Here is a 24,099-nt window from a genome sequence, read left to right on the forward strand (position 1 = left end):
TTGAAAAAAGATGTTTAAAGAGAAAAAGATATTCTACATTAGTGGTCCTCAAAGGTCCCTGAGACCCTTCCAGGGGGTCCGTAAAGTCAAAACTACTTTGATACTAATTCAAAGATGATCTGTGCCTTTTCCACACAAATTCTCTCGCAAAAAGCTACGTGATGTATAATACCTCAAAGACTGAATGCAGATGCAGACATGAGAATTCATCTGTCTCCTGTTGAGCCAGATATTAAAGAGATTTCCAGAACAATGTAAACAACGTAAAATAATGCCAGAAAAAAGTCTATTTTTTCTATTTGTTTTAAAAATCTAATCTATTTTTCTTTTTTGCGGTACGCGGGCCTCTCACTGCTGTGGCCTCTCCCGTTGCGGAGCACAGGCTCCGGACGCACAGGCCCAGCGGCCATGGCTCACGGGCCCAGCCGCTCCGCGGCACGTGGGATCTTCCCGGACCAGGGCATGAACCCGCGTCCCCTGCGTCGGCAGGCAGACTCCCAACCACTGCGCCACCAGGGAAGCCCAAAAATCTAATTATTTTATAAAAGAGATGTTACTTATGTTAACAGGTAATGAAGTTATTATTTTTGAATGATCAATAAAAATTCATTTTAAAATTTGTGTTCACTTCTAAAACTGTCAATATCAATAGTTAACCCATGTAAATAAATCTCTTTAGAGTTCTCAATAATTTTGAAGAGTGAAAGGCGTCCTTAAATCAAAAGTTGAGAACTTCTGTTCTACCTAAAGCTTGGGCAGCCCTATGGAGGCCACCATGTAGTGCAGGGAAGCATCTTCCCAGAAGCAAGGACCAAGGGCAGATCAAGAGGTCAGAAGGGAGAAGCACCCCCGCACCAGCTGCTTCACCTGTTACCCAGACTTTGAAATGATATTTCACTGAACAGCAGCCCCTCTAAGCCTCCCCCATGAGGAACCATGCCCTCGCTCACCACCGCGATCTGAGCTGCTCTCTTAGGTTACACAAGTCCCACCCTGAGTTTCTCAAAGGCTATGCAAAATAGCCAGTGCCATTTACAGTTTACTTCACTACCGTGTCCCTAGCTGTTCCTCTGACCCAAGCCTAGTGATGATCCTTTATGTAGGAAGGAAATGTACAAGCAACAAGCACCTATTACACGTCCGACAGTAAGTTAGATGCTTTAATAGGACACCCATTGAATGCTCACCATGCTGTGAGCGGTATCACTATCCCCTTATTTTATAGACAGAATCAGACATTCTAGGGAGCTTAAGGAACTCACCCAACTGCAAAATAACCAAATGAACTGGAGCTCAGGTCACTCTCCAAAATTGACGGTCTTTCCCATCCACACTGCTGCCCTTTACTGCTCCAACATTTGTCACCGTTGTGGTGATGTTGTGTGTGAAGTTAAAGACTCCCTAAAATGGGTAGGAGCTGGGAGATCTGCTTTCCAGAACAAAAGGAGTATAGCCTGGTGGTTCGGAGTGTAGACACTGGTGGTTCTGAGCTCCACCATATCCAAGCTGTGTGTGGCTGAGCCAGTCATAGCTTCTCTGTGTCTGTTTCCTTGATGGTAAAATGATGTTATAAATAGTCTCCACTTTACTGAGCTGTGTGTGAGGACTGAATGAGTTAATATGTAAAAAGCATTTAAACGCTGTCTGACACATACATAGTCAACAGTACAGAGGATCATTATTTGTCATACACACTTGGGTAACTCGCTCAGCCTCCTTGAATCTGTGGAAAGGGTATAACATTCCTGCCCTGATAACCACAGAGTTACTGAGAGACTTACAGGTAATGAATATGCCTGAGAGTGTTTTTAACCGAATATTATACAAATAAGCAAATATTACTGAAGCATTATTAGCCACAAACCCCTAATGTGATATTTTGGGATAGGGATATTTCTGGTAAAGGGTGGGTCAATATTTCTGGCAAAAAGACTATATACACTAGTATATACACCACAGCTGATAAGGCCCTCATTCCAAAAACACCAATCAAAACCACATCTAAGAAGCAGGGTTTTTCTGCACAAATACTCCAGTCTAAAGTAATCAGGTGTGAGATGTACAAACAGCTTGGTCTCCATGTGATAGGATGGTGAATTTAGTCAATATCACGAAGAACTCTAAGGAACCGAAATCTAAACAGTACTCAAAGACTGCAAAGGGCTTCAGGGAAACAAAATGTTGGTTTGCAACCAGAAGTTTCTCAACATCTCTTACGCAAACCCAGAAATGTAATTATTGCCATGCTAAAGTGGTTCTGTTTCTCTTCATTTCTCATTGTTAAAAAACTTTACCCAAACTTGAATCATTTCCTGTCTTAACAACTGCAATCTCTCTTTCCCGTTCTTCCTACACAACTAAACTCCCAATCGCCACTGTCAAAGAAATCCCCCTCCTCATTGCCAAATAGATATCCCAAGCCATAAGATGTCACGTGCACACATGTGTGCACACACACACACACACAGGCACACACATGCGCGCACGTTCCTACCCTACTGAAGTCCCTACTGGTGCTTCACAGCATGTCACCATCTAACTTACCGTATATATTCCGTCATGATCTTGTTTATTAACCATCTACTTCTACTAGTATGTGTGCACCCGGAGGATAGGACTTTGGTCTGTTTTATTCACTGTCGTACTATCATTATCTAGAAGGAAGCCTGATATGTAGTAGATGCATTTTGCATTATGTAAGATGAATAAATGAACCAATCATTTAACTCTGCACTTTGAAAACTCTTGTGCTTGATTTCAGTATTTTTCATCCCTTCCGCTTAACAACACTTTGTCTTCCTTGTCCAGCTCTTTTTCACAGCCCTGATAGGACTCTTCAGCTGTCTTTGTTTTGTCTCACCGGGCACTGTCCATGAACGTACCGGTCTTGGGTTTTAGGGCAACTTTTCTGTATTGGATCCTTCTAAAGGTAGCCGGGGAGCTGACTCAGCCAATGGGACTTCAAAGGATGGAGACCTGGAGCAAAGTGTTTCTCACCCTTGACTCAGTGGGGGAATGAGCAGAGCAGAGAAAGCTGAAGTCTGAATCACCATCTCCAGGGCTGCTGCAGGCAAAGGCCCAGAGGAGGAATGTGTGCATCAGACCAGCTGCTCCAATCCTGGCTTGCCTCCTGGGCTGACAAGTGGGCTGGGAAGACAAGTGACTCTCTTGATGCTATTTACTGAAGCATGGCACCTTCAAGCCCAGGCTGGGCAGCCACTGACCCCAGATATGGGAAGGGGACCCCGTGATTAAGAGCGAGGGATACCTGGGTCAGGAGGTGCCAAACCTGGCTGTGCACCAGAGTCTCCTGGACATTCTAGAGTCCTGCCTCCTGAGTGGAATCTCTACAGGTGGTGCCTGGATATCTGTATGTCTTAAGAGCTACCAACTGCTCCCCAGACCAACCCTTTGTAACCAACAAGCCGAGAAGACCACTAAGGACCCTTCCAAGCCATGACTACGAGACTCTGAGACCTCCAGAGGGGTAGGGCATGGCCCAGGGGAGTTTTAAGTGGAGGTGGAGGTACTTCGGTTGGCCTGTGTTGGGGAGGGTGCCTTGTTTAGTGGACAGAAGCTGGGGCTTCTAGAGGTTCTGCAACACCCAGGACATCACTGCACAACAAACTGCCCCCCCCATCCTACCAAATTTTCAAACATCTCACACAACCTGAATGTAGGTAAAATCCGAGCCTGGAACCTAACTCTGTTTTTCATAGAAACAGGAAGTATTTTTGTGCAGTTTTACTACATATTGAATTTTGCAGAAATGCAGTTGCCGTGAAAATTGAGGGGAAGTAGAACTTTTCTTCCTGAAATTAAAAAAAATATTTTTCATCATGGGAAAAGTCACTGATGGCTCCACCACGCATGATATCTGAAGCTCCAGAGAGGGACAGACTATCTCCATCTGGCTTTGCGGCTACCACATTACAGACTTGTCTGTGCGTATCTGCACACCTGACGGCTTCTGTCTCCCTGTTCAGTGGTGCCCACAAATGTCCATGTTGAACTGAACGTGGAATAGCTTTCATTTCTCCTTCACATCATGCTTTGTGTAATATAGTTACATGTTTAATGTCATGCATAGATAGAATACGTTATCAGTGAATTTCATTATAAGTTTGTAAAGAGAATGTTACAAAATATGCATTAAGGAAAGGAGCATTAAGTCTGTTGAAGCCAAGAACCACTGATCCAAACCTCTTAACTCATCCCTCAAAACAAAGCCACCACTCAGCCATAAAAAACGAATGAAATAATGCCATGTTCAGCAATATGGACGGACCTAGAGATTACCATACTAAGTAAGCCAAAGACAAAAATCATGTGATATCATTTATATGTGGAATCTAAAAAAATTGATACAAATAAACTTATTTACCAAATAGAAATAGACTCAGACACAGAAAACAAACTCATGGTTTCCAAAGGGGATAGTGGGAAGGGGTGGGGGGATAAATCAGGAGGTTGGGATTAACATATACACACTTCTATATATAAAATAAATAAACAACAAGGTCCTACTGTATAGTCCAGGGAACTATATTCAGTACCTTCTAATAACACATAATGGAAAATAATCTGGCAAAGAAGAGATAATATATGTATAAATGAATCACTTTGCTGTATACCTGAAACTAACACAACACTGTAAATTAATGATACTTCAATTTTAAAAAATGGTTATAAACCTCTTAACTCATCCCTCGGAACAAAGCTACTAGTTGGAGGAGAAACACTATTTTCTTTGGCTCGTCCTTGTTGTTGGCTTGTTTACCATTGACTTGATCCCATTCATCATCCGGGTTTGTGACCTATCCAGTAATGTCTTCCAGCAGGACCAGTTCAAACTCAAACCAGTCTTCCAGTACAAACCAGATGCTTGTAGTGTCTCAAGCATCACAAAAGAGGTCTATTTTCATGGACGGCCCCCAAGGAGACCCTCTCAGCTTTGCTCAGCTTTCCATTTGAAGCACAGATAGTGTCAGCTTTCTTTTTAGAACTTGGTTTTATTCACGGCAACTCTGCTTTGACAGTTTACAGTCAAGAACACAAGGCGGGCTTGACATAACCACACCGGCTGACCCTGCTGGGCAATAAGTGCCACAGTGGGGCTAGAGGCTCTTAACGTTTAGTGCGTCTCCTTTCTAAGCATCTCCCTTCCTCCTACCCCCTCACCTGTGTGCCACAGTGTACACTCTGGCTGCTAAATGTGACTGCTGTCAATGCACCTCAGAAACTCTTCCCTTCAATTCCTGGGGAAGCCCTCGGTCCAAGAAACAATGAGAAGGTTACCAAGACCTGTGACCAAGGGGGGAAGGAGATACTGTTTGTACCAGACTAGATCCCAGCTGAGAATTATTCTTCATGCAGAGGTAATGAGGGAAGTTGCAAGAGAAAATCCTCTAGTGTGGTTTTCCTACCAAGTTTTTCTGCAGAGGAAAGATGGCACCTGCTAAATGATCGGTGGGTTCTAGATGGCTGGGGAGTAGCTGAAGAGGAGCCTCCAGGATACCCTCCCAGTCGTCATCCTCCAAAGCTATAAGGGTGGCCATTCCGCCGTCTTCCTCTCCATCCTCAGCTAAACTTCTCCTGCCTCAGCCGTGGTCGTTGCCATCTGAGTGCTTTACTTAGACGGACTTTCCTCTCCCCCCTTCCTCTTTCCATCCTTTGCCCACCTTCCTCTCCTTCTTATTCTTCATCTCCCTCTACAATCTCTTCCAAGTCTCATTCCTTGCTCTCCATGCACCAAGAAAGACCCATATGAGATACTACCTGCATTTTTATATTTTCTTGGAATTGTATCAACGTACCTTATTTTAAACTGTAACATTTTATCATTGTATATACGTAAAGTATTGATATAATTCATAAGGATTCCCCCCAGCCTTTTCATTTGCCATTAACATTTATGGTATCTTCTGCTCTGATTTACTCAAATTTGTTTTAAGCCTAGAATTCTGGGAATACTTCATTCCGAAAAAGCTAAATGCATTTATGAGAAAACTCAGCCTGCTTCTCAAAGTGGGGCTGCTAATGCTTTTCCCAATAAGATATAAATACAGTTTTACATATAATAAGAGTAGCACAGCATTGGAACGTCTGAGGTTAAATGTCTTTGACTGATGAAATTTGGCGTTTTACTAGGTTATCTTCTGAATCAACACGCCTTGGATTGGAATGCAGCGTCACCTTAAGGAAACAGACTGAATGTACTCGAATACTTAACTCAAGGCCGCATTCAGCCTTGCTCCATTTATATAATGTCTTTGGGTTGGTGTCTACTCAGTGTACAGTGTACCCCTATTTCTCAGGAAAGGGAACCAACTTCCCTGTTCCGCCACTTCCCGTCTATAGATGTGGCCCTAGGGATGAAGGGATGATACCCTGGGCCATGGCTGGCTGGGCCAAGAGCGTTTGCTAGGCCCAAAGCTAGAGCATTCACTTTCTCTCTCCCCAGAACTTTGCATCCAACCTGAAACACACATCCTATGAGTCACGGTTGGAGTCAAAACAAAGAAGGTGCTATTCTGCTTAGAAATTCATCTGGGACATGCGGGGCGGCTATGTTTTCCTCTATATGAACCAGAGATGCAAAGAGAGGCAGTTTTCATAGAAAGAGAGAAGCAAGAAGTGGAGATAAGAAGAGAGAAAGACTCCTCAGGCTCTGCCAGGCAACCTCCCAGGCTGTTGTGGAAGCTAGGTGGCACCCCTGAAGGTTGGCTACAATTTCTCTTTTTTTTTGCTTGAGCAAAGGCAGCTCATTTCAACAAGCTCATGGTTCTTGCCATTGCCAAATCCTATCGCTTGTTATCACCAACATCTACCTGAGTGCATCTCACTCTTCATAGTGAATTTTTTCTCAGATTTGGTTGTTATTACACAATTTGGTCCCTCTCTACTTCATGTCCACTCATTCGTTATTGTGTGTGTGTGTGTGTGACAGAGACAGAGAGAGAACTGACATAGAAAGCTCTGACCTAAGTATAGAAGTTTTCAAAGAAAGGCACTGTTTGAGGTTAACCTGTTCCTAAAGAGGACGTCCAGCTAACCCCAAAGTGTCCTGAAAGATGGCCTTCACCTCTGGATCCACTGGGCCCTCGGGCCTGGCTCTCACTGTACAGACTCAGGAATTCAGGTTTTGTGGTGTTTCACACGCATACTATTCTTGTGAGGCAGATGTGTCAGTCCAGAAAGGAACTCTGACTATTTAGCTTAAAATAAAACCTATAACTTCCAAAGGGACAAGCTATTATTATTTACTGACGGCTCGTTTTCTTCTTCCAGGAAGGACACATTGGGAAACCACAATCGCATCAGAAGTGTTCTTAATGACCAAGGAATCAGGCAGAAGGCTGGGTCTGGTGTTTAACGGCATCCGTCTTGGGGACCTTCATCCCCACCCTGCATCAGCGCTTCTCAGCGGCTGTGCCTGGTGCGTAGCCGGGCTGGGCACTGTCGCATCTATCCAGCGGTCCGTACATCTTGCTCCACGGCAGCCTCAGGCTCTTTTTTCTCTTTAGCTGTATTCCAGGATATAGCATGGAAGCCAGCCTATTGCATGAAGGTGGTCCAATGCCATTTATACTGATTAAAAGGGTAATCTTTTGTACTGGGAATTATATTTCTTGAAAGTATTAAACAATGTATATTCTTTCTGGGTCACCCTTTAATTGTTTCTGGTTGCCTGATAACTTCCTACCTTTGAAGGAGAGGCATCCATTACCTTGGGGAGAAGAAGACGGAGGCTAGAACAAAGAAGGTATTGCTTGTCTTAAAACTCCAGAGTAGAGTTTAAGGCCATGGCCAGACAACTGCCTAAGCCAAGTGTCCTTAATTGTAATAGGTGCAGTAGGAAAGGAAAAAAGAAAATGCTGGCAAGTAAGTATGACCTATCATCTATTGCAAGATGTATCTTAAAATGTGGTGGAAAATGTGCCAGGCTTTGCCGAGAGACAAGAGGGATTTAATTGGAGCTCCTCAAACTGGGCTTCACTTCTCAAGAGTCAGAGGGGAAGAGTGGACCCACACACCAGAGAGTGAGTTGGGCTGGACTAGAACAGGGAGGCCTTCCACCCAGCCCAGGAGGGCACGGCCTGTGGCCGATGGGAAGAGCCCGCAGAAAGAGAAAACGGACGAAGCGAGAGCTTGGCTCTGATGGTCAAGTCTGGAAGCGGGGGTAGAAACCTACGGTCACTGGGCTCGTGGCTTCCTCCCCCGGGGGAGCCCGGGAGGTGGCAACTGCCCCAGAAAGGTGCGTGCAGAGTGAGAGCCGGCTTCCAGCCAGGCACAGAAGGATCCCAGAGCCCGGGGGCACCAGCAAGAGCTCCTGGGACCAGGAAGCTGGAGTCCAGGAGCCTCACATCTGGCGCAATGGCAAGGCCCACGGCTGTTGGCACCGAGCAGCTTCATGGCCCACACCCAGTGAGACCTGTCACACCACAGCTGACACACAGGGTACAGGAGGCCACAAGGACCCAAGGACGGGGGCTACCACCTGACCCGGCAGGATGAGGCAACTCCCCTTGAGGGGGGCAGGCTGGGACCTTTCCACAACCCCTGCAGATGCCACACCAACATGAGGGAGAGGGCCAGTGGCAGCCGGAGGGGTTGCCCTGAAAGGCCAGGTCCTAAGAGTTACTGAGATTTAAAATAAACTCAGTGACGGACATAGTCATGCCTGCCCTGGGCTAAAAACCTTGACCTGGACTGAGCATGCTGGAACCCATTAATCCTGGCATGTATTCATTCAGTAAATATTTATGGAGCACATACTACCTGCCGGGCAACGTTCTAGCTACTTGGGGTGGATACGAGAACGAATCACACAAAAGCCCTACCGTGGAGCCTACATTCCGCAGGGGGTGAACCGATAGTAAACTGTGACCATAATAAAGAAGGGACTTCCATGGGATGTGAGACGCGAACCTGGAAAATAAGTGTCTGCCTCAAGGAGCCTGGGCCTGAGAGCAAAACCGTGTCCAGTTACACAATATCCATCCCCACCGGCGCCCCTACACTTGTGTATGCCAGCGTCGCCTCCCTCTGAAGGACCCTGAGGACAGAAGGATGAACACGAGGTAGGCCGTGTCCTCGAGGACCTGACAGCCCAGCCTGTGAGTTTGCACCATGGGCTTCGCGGGGCAGGAACTGTGTCCTTTCCTTCATTTAATACATGTTTACCGAGCACCCAGTGAAATGCATGCCTGACGCTGGGCACTCACACAACACACAAGACATTCACAAAGCACACACGGCCTACACAGCACACACAGAAAATATACACATACAGCAAACAATACACCCTCACACAACACACACAGAAAAGTCACACAACATACCACATACACAAAACCACACACTCACACAACATACACAAAACATACACACGGCAAACACAACACCTGCCACACACAACACACATGCTGACCCAACACACACATCCAAGTCTCCGTGCTGAAATGTTTTCACATTAAAGCCCCCAGGACAGAGATGCAGGCTGATGGGGCCAACCAACCAGGCAAAATACGACCACATGGAGGTGGTGAACGGAACAAAAGCCTTAAGACCTGGGTGGGGTGGGGGTGGGGGTGGGGCGTCCCGGTGGAGACACTTCAGGACAACACTTGGGGGTCCCAAGTTCCCGCAGGCGCCCCCCGCAGGCTCTGAGGAGGGATTTATGACCATGAGAGTTGTTTACAATCAAGAGCTCGGGGTCTGCTCTCATGATGTAATTTCTTTAAGATGCTCTAGACTCTGTTCCTGCAGGGCCGAGAGGGCCACCTGGCACCAGGTGTACCTGTGTGTCTCTCAACACCTGGCGCTTCAGTAAAGGTTATAGTCACATTGTGCAACTGTGTCATCGGGGGTTTCTGTCCAGAAGTTAGTCTGATGCAGTGAAGTTTAAAACAATAACCTGCCGACAGCATGAAATTTATTTTCTAACTTTCAGCGGATCAAAGGAAGTGCAATTTGGCTTCCATAGTGAATATCCCCGTTTTGCATGACAGCACAAAGTGTTTTGAGAGGAAAAACCCTCTGTGGTCAAAGGCGTATCTTTGAAGTGCAGTAAGGAGCTTATGTTTTAACTAGATATTCTTGAATTATTGAAAGAAAGTTCCAATCTCACTATGGCACGAAGTTACAGCTTTTACCATTACCCTCTGATAAACGTTTCTTTGGTCCCAGCTGAGCTGTATATCTTATTCTGAGCAATTTTAAATGAATACATATGTGTGTGTGTGTGTGTGTGTGTGTGTTTGTGTATACACATATATATAGTATATATTGTATAGCTTTAAAGGAATATATATATATATATATATATATGTTTCTCTTCTTGATACTTTCCAAACATATTCTTTAGCATGATTGTAATGAAAAACTCCCAGGAGGTAGCAGTTTTAGCACTTTTTCAAGGTCGAATAAATGAGATTAACTCTTGAAACTCAAGTGCTTAGAGTAAATGTTTTCTGCCCAGTAGTGTCCCCCGCACACAAGCGTTATTTCCTAGAAACCCATATCACACATCCCCAAGGGGCCATACAGACTTGGACAAACATTTAAAGAAGCAACAAGCTGCCTCAAGTCCTTTTTGGAACAAGGTGAGATTCACCTAAACAAAGAAAGAAGCAGGGAACATGCCAGGTGAAAGTTAGGATGGAGAATCAAAGGTGGCTCTGTGAGTGCAGAAGTGACAAGTGAAACGTTGACAGCTGTTCAAAGATCTGAGAGTCGGAGGTAACTAACAGTAACATATGCAGGTACTTTACTTTGCTATGTCAACAGGAGAGCTAAGCCACAAATGTGTGTGCCGGGGATGCCACTAACACATGTGCCGGGGATGCCACTAACGCATGTGCCGGGGATGCCACGAGTGTGTGTGGTGGGAGCATCACTAACGCATGTGCCGGGGATGCCACGAGTGTGTGTGGTGGGAGCATCGCCACTAATGCATGTGCCCGGGATGCCACGAGCAACAGTAACTCATAGACAGGAGAGGCTCAAGGTGCCTCCAGCTCTACCCATTCCAATGGTGCTTCGTCAGCCTCAGTTCCCCATCTGTCACATGGGGAAACCAGAGCCCACCTGACCAGGATGGTGAACATACAGGTAAAGTGCTTATTGCTGTAGCTGGCACATAGTAGGTGCTTTCTGCTGCGAATTTTGGTCCCCCAAGATAGGTAGGGGACATGTTACACTTTCAAGCCTGGAGTAAGGATGCCTTCCCAGTCCAAAACTGGACCTGTGGTTTGATGAGAAAAGGTGCAGATATGAGACAACACTGCCCAACATTGAAAACTAAGACCTTTCAGTATTTTACCTCCCCACTGTGTCACACATCTAAGATTCACACATAAACAAGCCTTACCTTTAAGAAGTGACTTTTTCCTTCCTCCTTTAGGACCAGATTCTTTCAAACTAGGTCAAACACTTATTGCAATGGGGTTATGAATTAACGTGCGAACAGTAAGAAGCAGAACTGAGAAACTACAGACACGCGAAGTTTATCCAGAAACATGTTAGCCTTGTCATACAGAAAACACTAGGACCCAGCACAGAAAGTCTGCTAACGTGATTTCACCCTTTTCTGCCAATGGGAGAAAAAGTGAACCCGAGAGTTTTCAGGACCATAAACATCCTCCTTCTGTGTGTGTGTGTGTGTGTGTGTGTGTGTGCTGGAGGGGAGGGGAGGAATCCTCTAATGTGTCCAACACAATGCAAATAAATGCTTCTTAAACTGAAATATGATTGACATGTTAGTTTCAGGTGTACAACATAATGACTGGATATTTGTATATACTTTGAAATGATCACAATAAGTCTGGTGAACAACCATCACCACCCACAGTTACTATGGTTATCATGCTGTATATTACATCCTAGGACTTATTTATTTGATAACTGGAACTTTGCACATTTTGACCCCTTCACCCATTTCACCCCTCCCCACCCCCTGCCTCTGGTAACCACCAATCTGTTCTACCTCTGAGATAATTCAAAATCAGACTTAGACAAAGTGATCTCAGTTATAGGGAAATCGCTCTCCCCTTTTACGCAGAACCACTAACAGCACTTTCGTATAAATAAAATTCTCAAAATGCATTGAAGAACATTTAGAAGCAATAAAATTAATCCAGAAACATCTCTGGCAGAAGCATGTTGGCCATCTGAGCCAAAACCTGGCTGACCTTTCAATGTTATCGTTGTATTGTGAAAAGAATTTTTAAACAAGCAGTTACCATATTAAGAGTCAACGTGGCCAAGAATGAAGTCAATACCGTGCGAACCATCGGGCCTCTTAATGACCAGAGAATCTTTTTATACTCAGAGTTTCACTGTCACTACTTGAGGCAACAAGATTATATGCGTGGGAGGCTCTTCAATTTCCCCCTCAGAAGGAGGACTGGGGAAGAAGAAAGGAAGTAGTGCTCAAAGCTAGAGAAAAGGAGAGATGAATAAGGCAGCAATCAGGAAAAGTCTGAACCACCCTAATGCAATAACCCACCCACCCTGTGGACACAAAACTGACGTGTGGAACCTACGTGGGTGTTTTTCCCACTTTGTCAAATGAGATGGTTAGACCAACACAGACTTTTCTTCTAAAGCACCCACATTAGCTGGATAAATAGTGCTAGGCCAGCCCCTACTTGCCCTTTGCTTGGGCTTTGGCAGTCAGAACCCACCCCCGCAGGGCTCCCACTCCCCTGGATGAAGCCCAGGCCACTGGCTCTCATTCCAGACCCGCCTGGCCTCCCTGACTCCATCTTTCTGACAAGTTCCCCTCCTTGCCTCGATGCTTCTTGGCTGAGGTCAAATCACAAAGCAGCCTCCTTGCCAGCTTCTCCATTGTTCCCTCATTCCCTCTGCCCAGACTGTTATCCTTCTTCCTCCTTCGTCTTCCAGGCCCATCCTCAATACTGCATGCTCCTTTCAGAGGGCGTTCTAGGGTTTTCCCACCCCTCCAACCAGGGGAAACGGGTGACTATCTCCACCTCCTCTGAGCCCTTGGCTTCACCTCCCCGTCCCTGGTGGCACCAGCACCCCGGACTCCGTACGGCTGAGTTCTTCTCCCCCTGATGCTCATCACACGCTGAGAGGTAAGCTCTTTCCCTTACTGAGCGTAGCTTGAGCAGAGCAGATGTCCAACTCTTAGCCGAATAAATGAAAGCGGCTCCATTTACACTGCTTACACCCACTGTCCCTTAGAAAATTCAAACCACACGGACGGGACAGAGAACCTGTGACCATGTTCAGGAACAAAGTTTTCTGGGAAGTGGACCTAAATTCCCCCAGCAGAGGGAGGTGGCAATCACTCAGGACAGCCTTGTTCTAGCCAGCTTCTTGTTGACTTGGGTAAATTATGGAAATTACGGCTGTCTATGTCTCGGGTCAGTGATTCTCAGACCACATTATAGCACCTGCACCCGGAGAGTTTTTTAAAAATCCCTCTGCCCAGGTCTGCTGCATCTCAGACCTATGCCATCAGAACGTCTCGGGGTGGTGGGGGGGGCCCAGGTGATTCCAACGTGCAATCAAGATCGACAAAGGCTGGCCTAGATCACAGAGGCTGATCATAGTAGGTATCCGTACGTAGCTGAGCGGGTCCCCTAATGCAGCAACACCATTTTCTACACCGACTGGGCCGACAGGGGCCAGGCAGAGGAAAAGAGTCCAACTTCAGGGGTTTATTCACACACAGCAGTTTTCCCTGGAACAACAATTCATGATCCGGACATCAGTTCCAGACTAAAGGAAGTGTCTGTCTCCACCACCCCTCCTCCGCCACCCTCCCAGCATTTTTCACTTTCCTATGAACCTAGTTTTTATATATTATGTCACGTTACCTAAATTTCTTAAACATTTCAACTGGGAAAGAAAATCTAGAACTCTGATCTTGCAGTTAAATAAATCTCAGAATTCGAGGTTGATGAGAAATATTCAAGTGTGCTGAGTGATGTGGGGTGTAATTTCCCACATTATTACAATAGCAAAAATGTAACCTCTCCTTCTCCCTATGAGTCAGCTCCGTAAACCACTGCCATAGTCTAGAGAAGTGCTTAAACCTTGAGGGAAATTTGTTCCAAAGAGGTTGTCATGGCAAGTATCACATGAGATTTTTTAAATCAACAAGTCAAAGAACCCATTCTATCACCCCTGACTAGAATCATATATTTTCTCCCCAGGAAAGAAATGCTGTGACTTTTTGCATACTGTTTAACAGGTTATTATTTTGTTTGTTTGTTTCCCAGCTTAATTGAAATATAATTGACATATAACATTGTGTAAGTTTAAGGTGTACAACGTGTTGATCTGATATATTTTTATACTGTCAGATATGACCACCATAGTGTTAGCTAACACCTCCATCCCATCACATAATTATCACTTCTTTTTTTTGTGGTGAGAACATTTAAGATCTACTCTCTTAGTGACTTTCAAGTATGTAATACAATATATTAGCCACAATCACCTTGCTGAACATTAGATCCCCAAACTTGTTATTCTTATAACTGGAAGTTTGTACCTTTTGACCAACATCTCCCCATTTCCCTCACTCCCCAGCCCCTGCAAACGCTACTCTACTTTCTGTTTCTCTGAGTTCAGCTTTTTTTGATTCTACATATAAGTGATATCGTACAGTATTTGTCTTCCTCTGTCTGGCTTATCTCCCTTAGCTTAATACCCTGAAGCTTCTTCCATGTTCTTGCAAAAGGCAGGGTTTCCTTTCTCATGGCTGAATAGTATTCTGTTGTATGTCCAGTATGTACCACATCTTCTTTATCCATTCATCTGTTGACAAACACTTAGATTATTTCCATACCTTGGCTATTATGAATAATGCTGCGATGAACATGGAAGTGTAGGTATCTCTCTAAGATACTGATTTCATTTCCTTTGGATATATACCCAGAAGTGGAACTGCTGGATCATATGGTAGTTCTATTTTTTAATTTTTTGAGGAACCTCCATACTGTTTTCCAAAGTGGCTACACCAATTTACTTTCCCACCAACAGTGCACAAAGGTTCCCTTTTCTCCACATACTCATTAACATTTGTTATCTGTTCTTTTATTGATGTACAGATCATTCATTAACAGATAGATGATACAATCTGTGAAACCAGGTTTCTCCCACCTATTTCAGGCAGGGTATGTTTAATCCTTCCAGAGAAACATCTGTTGAGTTCCTATTATAGTTGAATTTTTACTTTATAATATGTATTGTATTGGTTGTAGCTTAAATATTATCTACAGACCATTTCAGAGGCTGGAAAATAACCCTTGCACAGAACGCCTTCTTTAAAAACTAGCTTACAGGTACCAGGTGCCAGCTTGGATGATAAATTCCCATAAGAAATGGTAGAAGGGAGCCTTAATCATGTTCCTCCCGTGAACGAACTCTGAAAGCTTCAGCACTCATAGAAATATGAGTTCAAATACACCTCAAAAAGAATTATTCATCGACTAGCACTTCCCTTCTTTGGGTCCCGTTATCATATCAGCACAGTGAAACGTGAAGAGGTTTGGGAGCCCAACTGACCCAGGTTCAAATCCTGACTCTGTCATTCATCTGCCACCATCTGGAGATGGTACCTGCCTAAATCTGCTAGCTCTGCCCCCCATCTTCCTTTGGGACAAATTGAAAACAGTAAAACCTGTGTACAGAGCACAGGTAATGTCCGTAAAGCACCCAGACGTCGCCAGGAGGAGCCAGATGACAGCTGACCCTGGTTCATTCAGGAGAGCGGCAGATCTGCCCACAGCGATGTGGTCAAAGAACCAGCAATTGAAATCCAGGTAATAAATGATCTGAGAAAAGTTGTCCCATGATTTCCAGTCAAGTTCTGCCCTCTCACTAAGTCCAGGAATTGAATGAGGGAAACCACATCAACCTCTGGGGTCATACTCACGGCTGTGGAATGTGTTGGGTTTGCAGCCATGTTGGAATATATCGTTGGCATAAGTGGCTGAGTGGATACAGTCAAACAAACCAACACTGCTTACCCCAGCCAAGAAGTTCAGCATCTTCAGAAAAAAGAGGATAATGTATAAGTGTGTCCACTTCCAATAATTTCCCCTCAAATGATAAAAAAAGCAAACCTCCACAAAAGACACAATCACGCCATCGCCTAGTTCTATAGCAACATCATCGTTCATTTGTTCAATGATTCGGAGAATGTCTGAAGCCTTCAGACATCAAACTTGCTAATATCCTCACTGAAATTTTAGTCATTGTCATGAACAGGTTGAACACAGATATCGGAAAACCAAGAGCCTAAAAATCTATGAATCCTGAAATGCTTATTTTAATTACAGTTAGCACAGATGCCGTTCAAGTTTTGTTTTTGGTTTTTTTTTTGCGGTACGCGGGCCTCTCACCGTTGCGGCCTCTCCCGTTGCGGAGCACAGGCTCCGGACGCGCAGGCTCAGCGGCCATGGCTCACGGGGCCCAGCCGCTCCGCGGCATGTGGGATCTTCCCGGACCGGGGCACGAACCCGCGTCCCCCGCATCGGCAGGCGGACTCTCAACCACTGCGCCACCAGGGAAGCCCCGTTCAAGTTTTCTAAATGTGTTTCTGGGCTTTTCCTTTGTAAGTGTCCCTTTGGCTGTGCCTCTTTTACCTCCTTATCATTATCACTAGACAAGTCCCAACCCCACCCCATGTTGTGTTGGATTGGGCCACTCTGTCTGAGTTGCACATCTGGAACTCATCTGTGGAGTCCCTTCTCCTCCAGAGCAAACCCTGCCTGCCCTCTTCTCCCTGGACCAGGAAGCAAAACTAGCTGAGGTGTTAACTGATCTCACAGCTGTCCCACTTCCTGCCCAGGTGGTCCTATCTCCATGGAAACCTGCAACCCTGAACACATCTTCTGGGCCAGCAGGTCCTGAAGCCTTCATCCAGACACACCACCTACGCACACACGCGCGCACGTGCTAATCCCCACTCTAATCACCAGTTGTGCCCTAGATAGGGGCCTGAGAGCCCGACCAACAATACTTGACCTCGGTCCCCTACGTTTCTTCCCAAGGTAGAAGCACCTCTGGGCTTAGAGCCTTAACCATCAGGCACGTGAGGGTGTGGCCCGGCCCCTCTGCAGGGCCCTGCCAATGCTACAGGCTCGGAAGCCAAGCGGCCCCATAATACTGGAACCAGAGGGGCCAAAGTGAAAGAGGATGCAGGGCAGAGAGAGTGCCTCTCCTCCAGGCCTTCCCCAGCAATGAGGCTGAGGAATTTTGCTCTATTTGGGAATGCCTGGAGAGCATCCTCAGGGAGCTCAGAATCAGGGGCTAGTCCCAGCTCCACCCTTGGCCCACCCCGTGGCCTTGAGGAAAGCTCTTGATTCTTCACCTCTAAACATAGAAGGAACACCCTACCTGCACCTACAGAGAAGGACATAAGAGAGGCTCCAGCCCCATGGACTCCCCAGCACCAAACAGGCCCCCGCAGTGGTCTGCAAGGCCGGGGTTCTCATCTGGAACCAGAAGCGCCTGGGCCTCTCTGCTGCCCCCTCCGCCTGCCTTTTGATCATTGACGTTAATTCTGTCTCGAAACTGTAAGTAAGAAAGTAAGAAGCCGCTGCTCACTTTCTTCCTCTGTGTTTTCCCGTCCTGCGACTCCTCTCAGCACTGGAAACACCGAGCACAGGGCTCAGCCAGGACTGGACGCTCATGAATCATTTCTCAGAACCCTCAGTTAATTTAGCAAAGCATGAGGGGATAAGCAAGAATGCCCTTTGTACACCTCGTTTCATTCCTGGGAGAGGCAGAGTGCGTGCCTGTGGAATGTCTCCACGGCCACGTTCAGGCAAAGCACCTGTAGCTTGTCACACACCCAGGAATCCAGGGCTGGGCGAGACAGCACAGTGTCCTGCGTGCCAGGACATGTCTGCCCTGCCACCATCTCTCATGGTAAATACAACGACGGCCCCCAGTGCTTGGGCACAGGGATTGGGCTTCCCTAATATCACACAGGTGAGCACTTGCGGTCTGGGAGGTAAGACTGTACACACTCTGGCACCATCTCCCCAGCCTGTGACTGGGAAGCTCAGAATAAAACCCAGGCTCCTTACCATGGCCCCGTCTCTGTCCACAGCACCGTGATCTGGCCCCATCTCTGTCCACAGCACCGTGATCTGGCCCCATCTCTGTCCACAGCACCGTGATCTGGCCCCATCTCTGTCCACAGCACCGTGATCTGGCCCCATCTCTGTCCACAGCACCGTGATCTGGCCCCATCTCTGTCCACAGCACCGTGATCTGGCCCCATCTCTGTCCACAGCACCGTGATCTGGCCCCATCTCTGTCCACAGCACCGTGATCTGGCCCCATCTCTGTCCACAGCACCGTGATCTGGCCCCATCTCTGTCCACAGCACCGTGATCTGGCCCCGTCTCTGTCCACAGCACCGTGATCTGGCCCCGTCTCTGTCCACAGCACCGTGATCTGGCCCCGTCTCTGTCCACAGCACCGTGATCTGGCCCCGTCTCTGTCCACAGCACCGTGATCTGGCCCCGTCTCTGTCCACAGCACCGTGATCTGGCCCCGTCTCTGTCCACAGCACCGTGATCTGGCCCCGTCTCTGTCCACAGCACCGTGATCTGGCCCCGTCTCTGTCCACAGCACCGTGATCTGGCCCCGTCTCTGTCTACAGCACCGTGATCTGGCCCCGTCTCTGTCTAGGCCACTGTAATCTGGCCCCATCTCTGTCTACGCCACTGTGATATGGCCCCATCTCTGTCCACACCACCGTGATCTGGCCCCATTCTCCTGCCCGCCCCCCCGGGCTCAAATGCCGCTGTTCCCTCTGCATCAGACCTCACGCCTCCTCACAAGGACCCCCCATCACCAGGTAACGTAGACCCAGCCCCTTAGCTACTGTATCAGCAGCTGTCTGTGTCTTTCATGACGCTCATCACACACTCGACTTGGGCTACTGCCTGGCCCCTCTGTGTGCCCTGCCCTACTGCAGCGTCCCATGGCTGGACACCCACGAGGCTCAAAAAACAATCGTCATGATCACAGCCGGTTTTAAAACAATCTCAAGGCCACTACACACCTATCAGAACGGCCAAAATCCACAACACTGATGGCAGATGCTGTCAAAGATGTGTAGCACCAGGGACCCTCATTCACTGCTGGAGGGGGTGCAAAACAGTGCAGCCACTTTGGAAGACAGTCTGACAGTTTCTCACCAAACTAAACATACTCTTACAGTACGATCCTGCAATCACTCTCCTTGGTATTTACCCAAAGGAGTCGAAAACTTATATCCACACAAAAACCTGCACATGGATGTTTATAGAAGCTTTATTAATAACTGTCAAAACTTGGAAGCGACCAAGATACCATTCAGTAGGGGAATGGATGAATCACCAGTGATCCATCCAGACAATGGAATATTATTCAGTGCTAAAGAGAAATGAGCTATCAAGCCATGACAAGACATGATGAAACCTTCAATGAATAATACTAAGCGAAAGAAGCCAATCTGAAAAGGCTGCATAATGTATGATTCCAATTATATGACATTCTGAACAGGTGAAATTATAGAGACAATAAAAAGATCGGTAGTTGCCAGGGGGCAGGGGGGAGGAGGGATGAACAGGCAGAGCACAGAGGACCTTTAGGGCAGTGAAAATACTCTGTATGATACCATAATGATGCATACACGTCATTCTATATTTGTCTAAACACATAGAATGTACCACACCAAGAGTGAACCCTAAGGTAAGCTATGGACTTTGGGTAATAATGACGTGTCAGTGTAGGTTCATCCGTTGTACCGAATGTATCCCTCTGGGGAGTGGGGCATGCTGCTAATGGAGCAGGTTATACATGTGTGGGGCAGGGGGTATATGGGAAATATCCGTACCTTCCTCTCAATTTTTCTGTAAACTTAAAACTGCTCTTAAAAAATAAAGTCTAAATAGAACTACCATATGACCCAGCAATCCCACTCCTGGGCATATACCAGGAGAAAACCATAATTCAAAAAGATACATGCACCTCAGTGTTCATTGCAACTCTATTTACAATAGCCAGGACATGGAAGCAACCTAAATGTTCATCAACAGAGGAATGGATAAAGAAGATGTGGTACATGTATACAAAGGAATATTACTCAGCCATAAAAAAGAATGGAATATTGCCATTTGCAGCAAGATGGATGGACCTAGAGATTGTCATACTGAGTGAAGTAAGCCAGACACAGAAAGACAAACATATCGTTTATATGTGGAATCTTAAAGAAAGGGTACAAATGAACTTATTTACAGGACAGAAGTAGTATCATGGATGTAGAAAACAAACTTATGGTTACCAGGAGATAAGGGGGAGTGGATAAATTAGGAGATTGGGCTTGACATATACATATTACTATATACAAAATAGATAACTAATAAGGACCTACTCTATAGCACAGGGAACTCTTCTCAATACTCTGCAATGACCTATATGGGCAAAGAATCTAAAAAAGAGTGGATACATGTATGTGTATAACTGATTCACTTTGCTGTACGCCTGAAACTAACACAACATTGTAAATCAACTACATTCCAATAAAAATTTTAAAAAATAAAAAAAAGTCTAAAAAAACCCCTCAGCAATGATATGAGATATGAAAAATTCGAAAACACACAGAGTTAACCTCTTCCCCCTATAAGATCACCAAAGCTAAAAAATAAAAACAACAACAAAAAAAACACAAAACACAGTTTGGTAGCATACTGTGTCGACATACGTGTAGAGAAACACTTTCTCAAACATTCCTGGCAGAGTTGTTATCTGTTATAACCTGATGGGAGGTGGGTGGGCAAATCACAAATGCACACAAGCCTCTGACCCAGCAGTGCCACTTCTAGGAATTTAGCTAACAAATACGCTTGCTAGCACTTCTGCAAAATGACACAGGCATGGCTGTTTGTTATTCATTGCAACATTGGTTGTAATAGCAGAAGACTGCAAACAACTTATTAGTCAGCAAAAGGTTAAAAAGCAGCTCGTTAGATGCAGATTTGGAACCAGGTACAGATGGGTGTACATCACTGGCATGTGTGATGATTAATTTTATGTGTCAACTGAACTGGACCATGGGATGCCCAGATAGCTGGTGTGTCTGTGAGGGCGTGTCTGGAAGAGATTAGCACGTGAATTGGTGAACTGAGTAAAGCAAATGGCCCTCCCCAGTGTGGATGGGCTCCATCCAATCCTTTGGGGGCCTAAATAGAGCAAAAAGGTAGAGGAAGGTTGAATGAACTCTGCCTGACAACTTGAGTGAGGATGTCGGTCTTCTCCTGCCCTTGGCACTCCTGGTTCTTAGGCCTTCAGACGAGACAGGTGTCTACACCATTGCTCTCTAACTCTCAACCTTCTAACTACGCCATCTGCTTTCCTTGGTCTACAGCTTGCAGATGGCAGATCCTGGGACTTCTCAAGCCTCCACGATGGCATAAGCCAATCCACACCTTATAATAAGTCTATTCCTAGACAGATACATATAGACAGATAGACACATATATAACCAAGAGGAGACTGATATAGCTACATCGATACCTACATATCTACATGTATATCAATCTCCTATTGGTTCTCCAGAGAGAGGACCCTGACTAACACAGTGTCAAAGAGGTGGAAGAAACTATTAACTATCAACGTATTGGTGAGAAAGAGGGAAAGACTTTGCTGAATAACCTTTTTAAAGCCTTTTAAACGGTGTGTCATCTATTCAAAAGCATGCAAGCTATGTGTTTTTATTCATTTATTCTCGCTAGAGACCGTGTCATGAAGCCCAGCCGTGCACTAAGTACTGATGTGACTTTAGGCAAATCATGTCCCTGCACTTACATTTCTTAGTCTGCAAAGTAAGATAATAATAAAGACTACCTCGTACACAGGGCACTTAGAAGCAGGTCTCACATGTAGAAAGTGCTCTGTTGGTTATTTGCCATCATCATTACTTATTCAATACCAGGTTCAAACGATTGCGAAATGTTCATTTGACCCCAATTTTAACAACCGACCACGAGCTGAGGGTCAGAGTGAAACTCTGTACCTCCTGCAAAGCTTTCCATACATACCAAGTCCATGGGACTTGCACTTACAAAAGCTGCGATCTCCGTTTTCCTGAGTCTACCCTGGGTTTGTATTCATTTGCTTAACATCCATTAAGAGCTTTAAAGTCTTACTCGGTAGAAACAGAAACCAACCCACACTAAACTAAACCAAGAAAACAATATGTCCCAGATGAAGCTCCATTTTTAAATCCTCTGTAATTCCTTTTGGGAATATTCATTTCCCTGCAGAGTTGGGTAAAAACGTTCCTAGCTCCCCTCCACTGACTCATGCGATAAACGTTCGTCAAGCCCTCACAGGGTGTCAGGCCCCAAACCAGGCCCAGGAGAGAGAGAAACACATAAAACCAGTCCCTACCTTTCAGAAGCTCTCACTGGGGATCAGAGTAAAGCAAGTGGATGGTGAAAATGCAATATGAGAAGAATGGCATATTATCCCATGTGCAGGTGAGATAAAGAAGCAACAAAATAAAACCTGTTTTTAATCTAAAGTATGTCCATGTGCTACTGAATCTAGGAACCAAGAAACATGTTGTAACACGCACAACCTTCCAAGTTTAGAATTAGAAGACATTGTCAAAATGTCAGCACACAGCTCTCCCAAAACTAGATACTCTATAAGGTAAGGCTATAATACAAGTAAACTTCATATTAACACTAGTAATAGTACCATTTGGTATTTTTACTTTCTTTCTATTTAAAGAACATTCCTCTATCTTTTCTCTTTATCTTCCCAGTAGGATCATGTGGTGGAGTGGAAAGTCAGTCCTTTTACCTCTAAATTGTAGAGATAAAAGGAGATAAAATCATAAAGACTGAGGTTTGCGCTCAGTTGTTCAAACGGTAAATAAAAAGTCAGAGCAAAAGCATTTGACTCCCACACACTCTGGGCAGACTTGCTGAGAGACATCAAATGAGGTCAAAGGCCTCAGAAATTAGGTTGGCAAAAGTTACTGTGAGAGAGGATTGGTTTGATAATGTAACCAAAGAAAGACAAGAAGCTGAACCTAAAGGGGCAGAATGGGAAGCCAGAAGGTTTCACAAAAAGTGTCCTTGAAGCAAATTAAGACAACAAAATACTCTTGGCCAGTTACCAGGTTAGTACACTTTAGAAAAAAAAAAAGGTGAAAAACCCAGTGCTGGTGAAAGTGTGCAAAAAGGGTGTCCATGCCGTGCTGGAGGGAGTATACATGACTAGTACTTTCCTAGAAAAATTTAGTAACAGAAGCAAGAGCTTCAAATATGCTCGTGCCCTTTGACCTCCGGGAATTTATTCCAAGGAAATAATCAGGAAGAGAGGCATAGGTTTCCCTATAGGAATGTTAGTTTGGGGAATGTTAATAATAGAAAAGAAAAACATCAAATATACCAACATGATTTAACAAATCATCTGTGTAATGTGATTAAAAAGCTTTTGTAGGAAGAAATACATTAGCATGGTAAAGCGCTCACAGCATATTGCTGAAAGGGAAAAGCAGGTGATAAAACATGTACAGCACAAGCACGTTTTGTCAAAAATGTAAACGTGTTCAGAGAAAACCACACCCACCAAAATACTAACAGTATTTATCTCACAATGTTAGGTTTTTATGTTTCACCTTTTTCATTTATCTCTATGTATTCTTTTTTTTGTGTGTGGTATGCGGGCCTCTCACTGTTGTGGCCTCTCCCGTTGAGGAGCACAGGCTCCGGACGCGCAGGCTCAGCGGCCATGGCTCACGGGCCCAGCCGCTCCACAGCACGTGGGATCTTCCCGGACCGGGGCACGAACCCGTGTCCCCTGCATCGGCAGGCGGACTCTCAACCACTGTGCCACCAGGGAAGCCCTCTATGTATTCTTTTTTAATTTTATTTTTGACCATGAGCATGTGCTGTCTGTGTACGTTTTTAAAGGCTATATTTCAGAAGTGGATCAGAGCCACTCCGTGACCTCGCCTGTGGAGTTTCTCTCCTCAGCAAGTTAACAGTGCCCAAAAGGGTTTGTAGGTTAAAGATTAAAAACTGAATGTGGGGACTTCCCTGG

At 45.5% G+C, this 24,099-nt stretch overlaps 1 protein-coding gene across 1 annotated transcript in view; it reads right to left on the reverse strand.

Annotated features, from left to right (window-relative positions):
- The window catches only part of IL1R1 (interleukin 1 receptor type 1), an 87,787-nt gene that overhangs the window by 57,576 nt on the left and 6,112 nt on the right, over nucleotides 1–24,099 (reverse strand). The gene's annotated exons all lie outside the window — the stretch shown is intronic.

This window comes from Delphinapterus leucas, chromosome 13 (assembly GCF_059928025.1).
Source record: "Delphinapterus leucas isolate spDelLeu-1000000601 "Yukka" chromosome 13, BTC_Dleu_Yukka2, whole genome shotgun sequence".
In the NCBI taxonomy this organism is placed as follows: domain Eukaryota; kingdom Metazoa; phylum Chordata; class Mammalia; order Artiodactyla; family Monodontidae; genus Delphinapterus; species Delphinapterus leucas.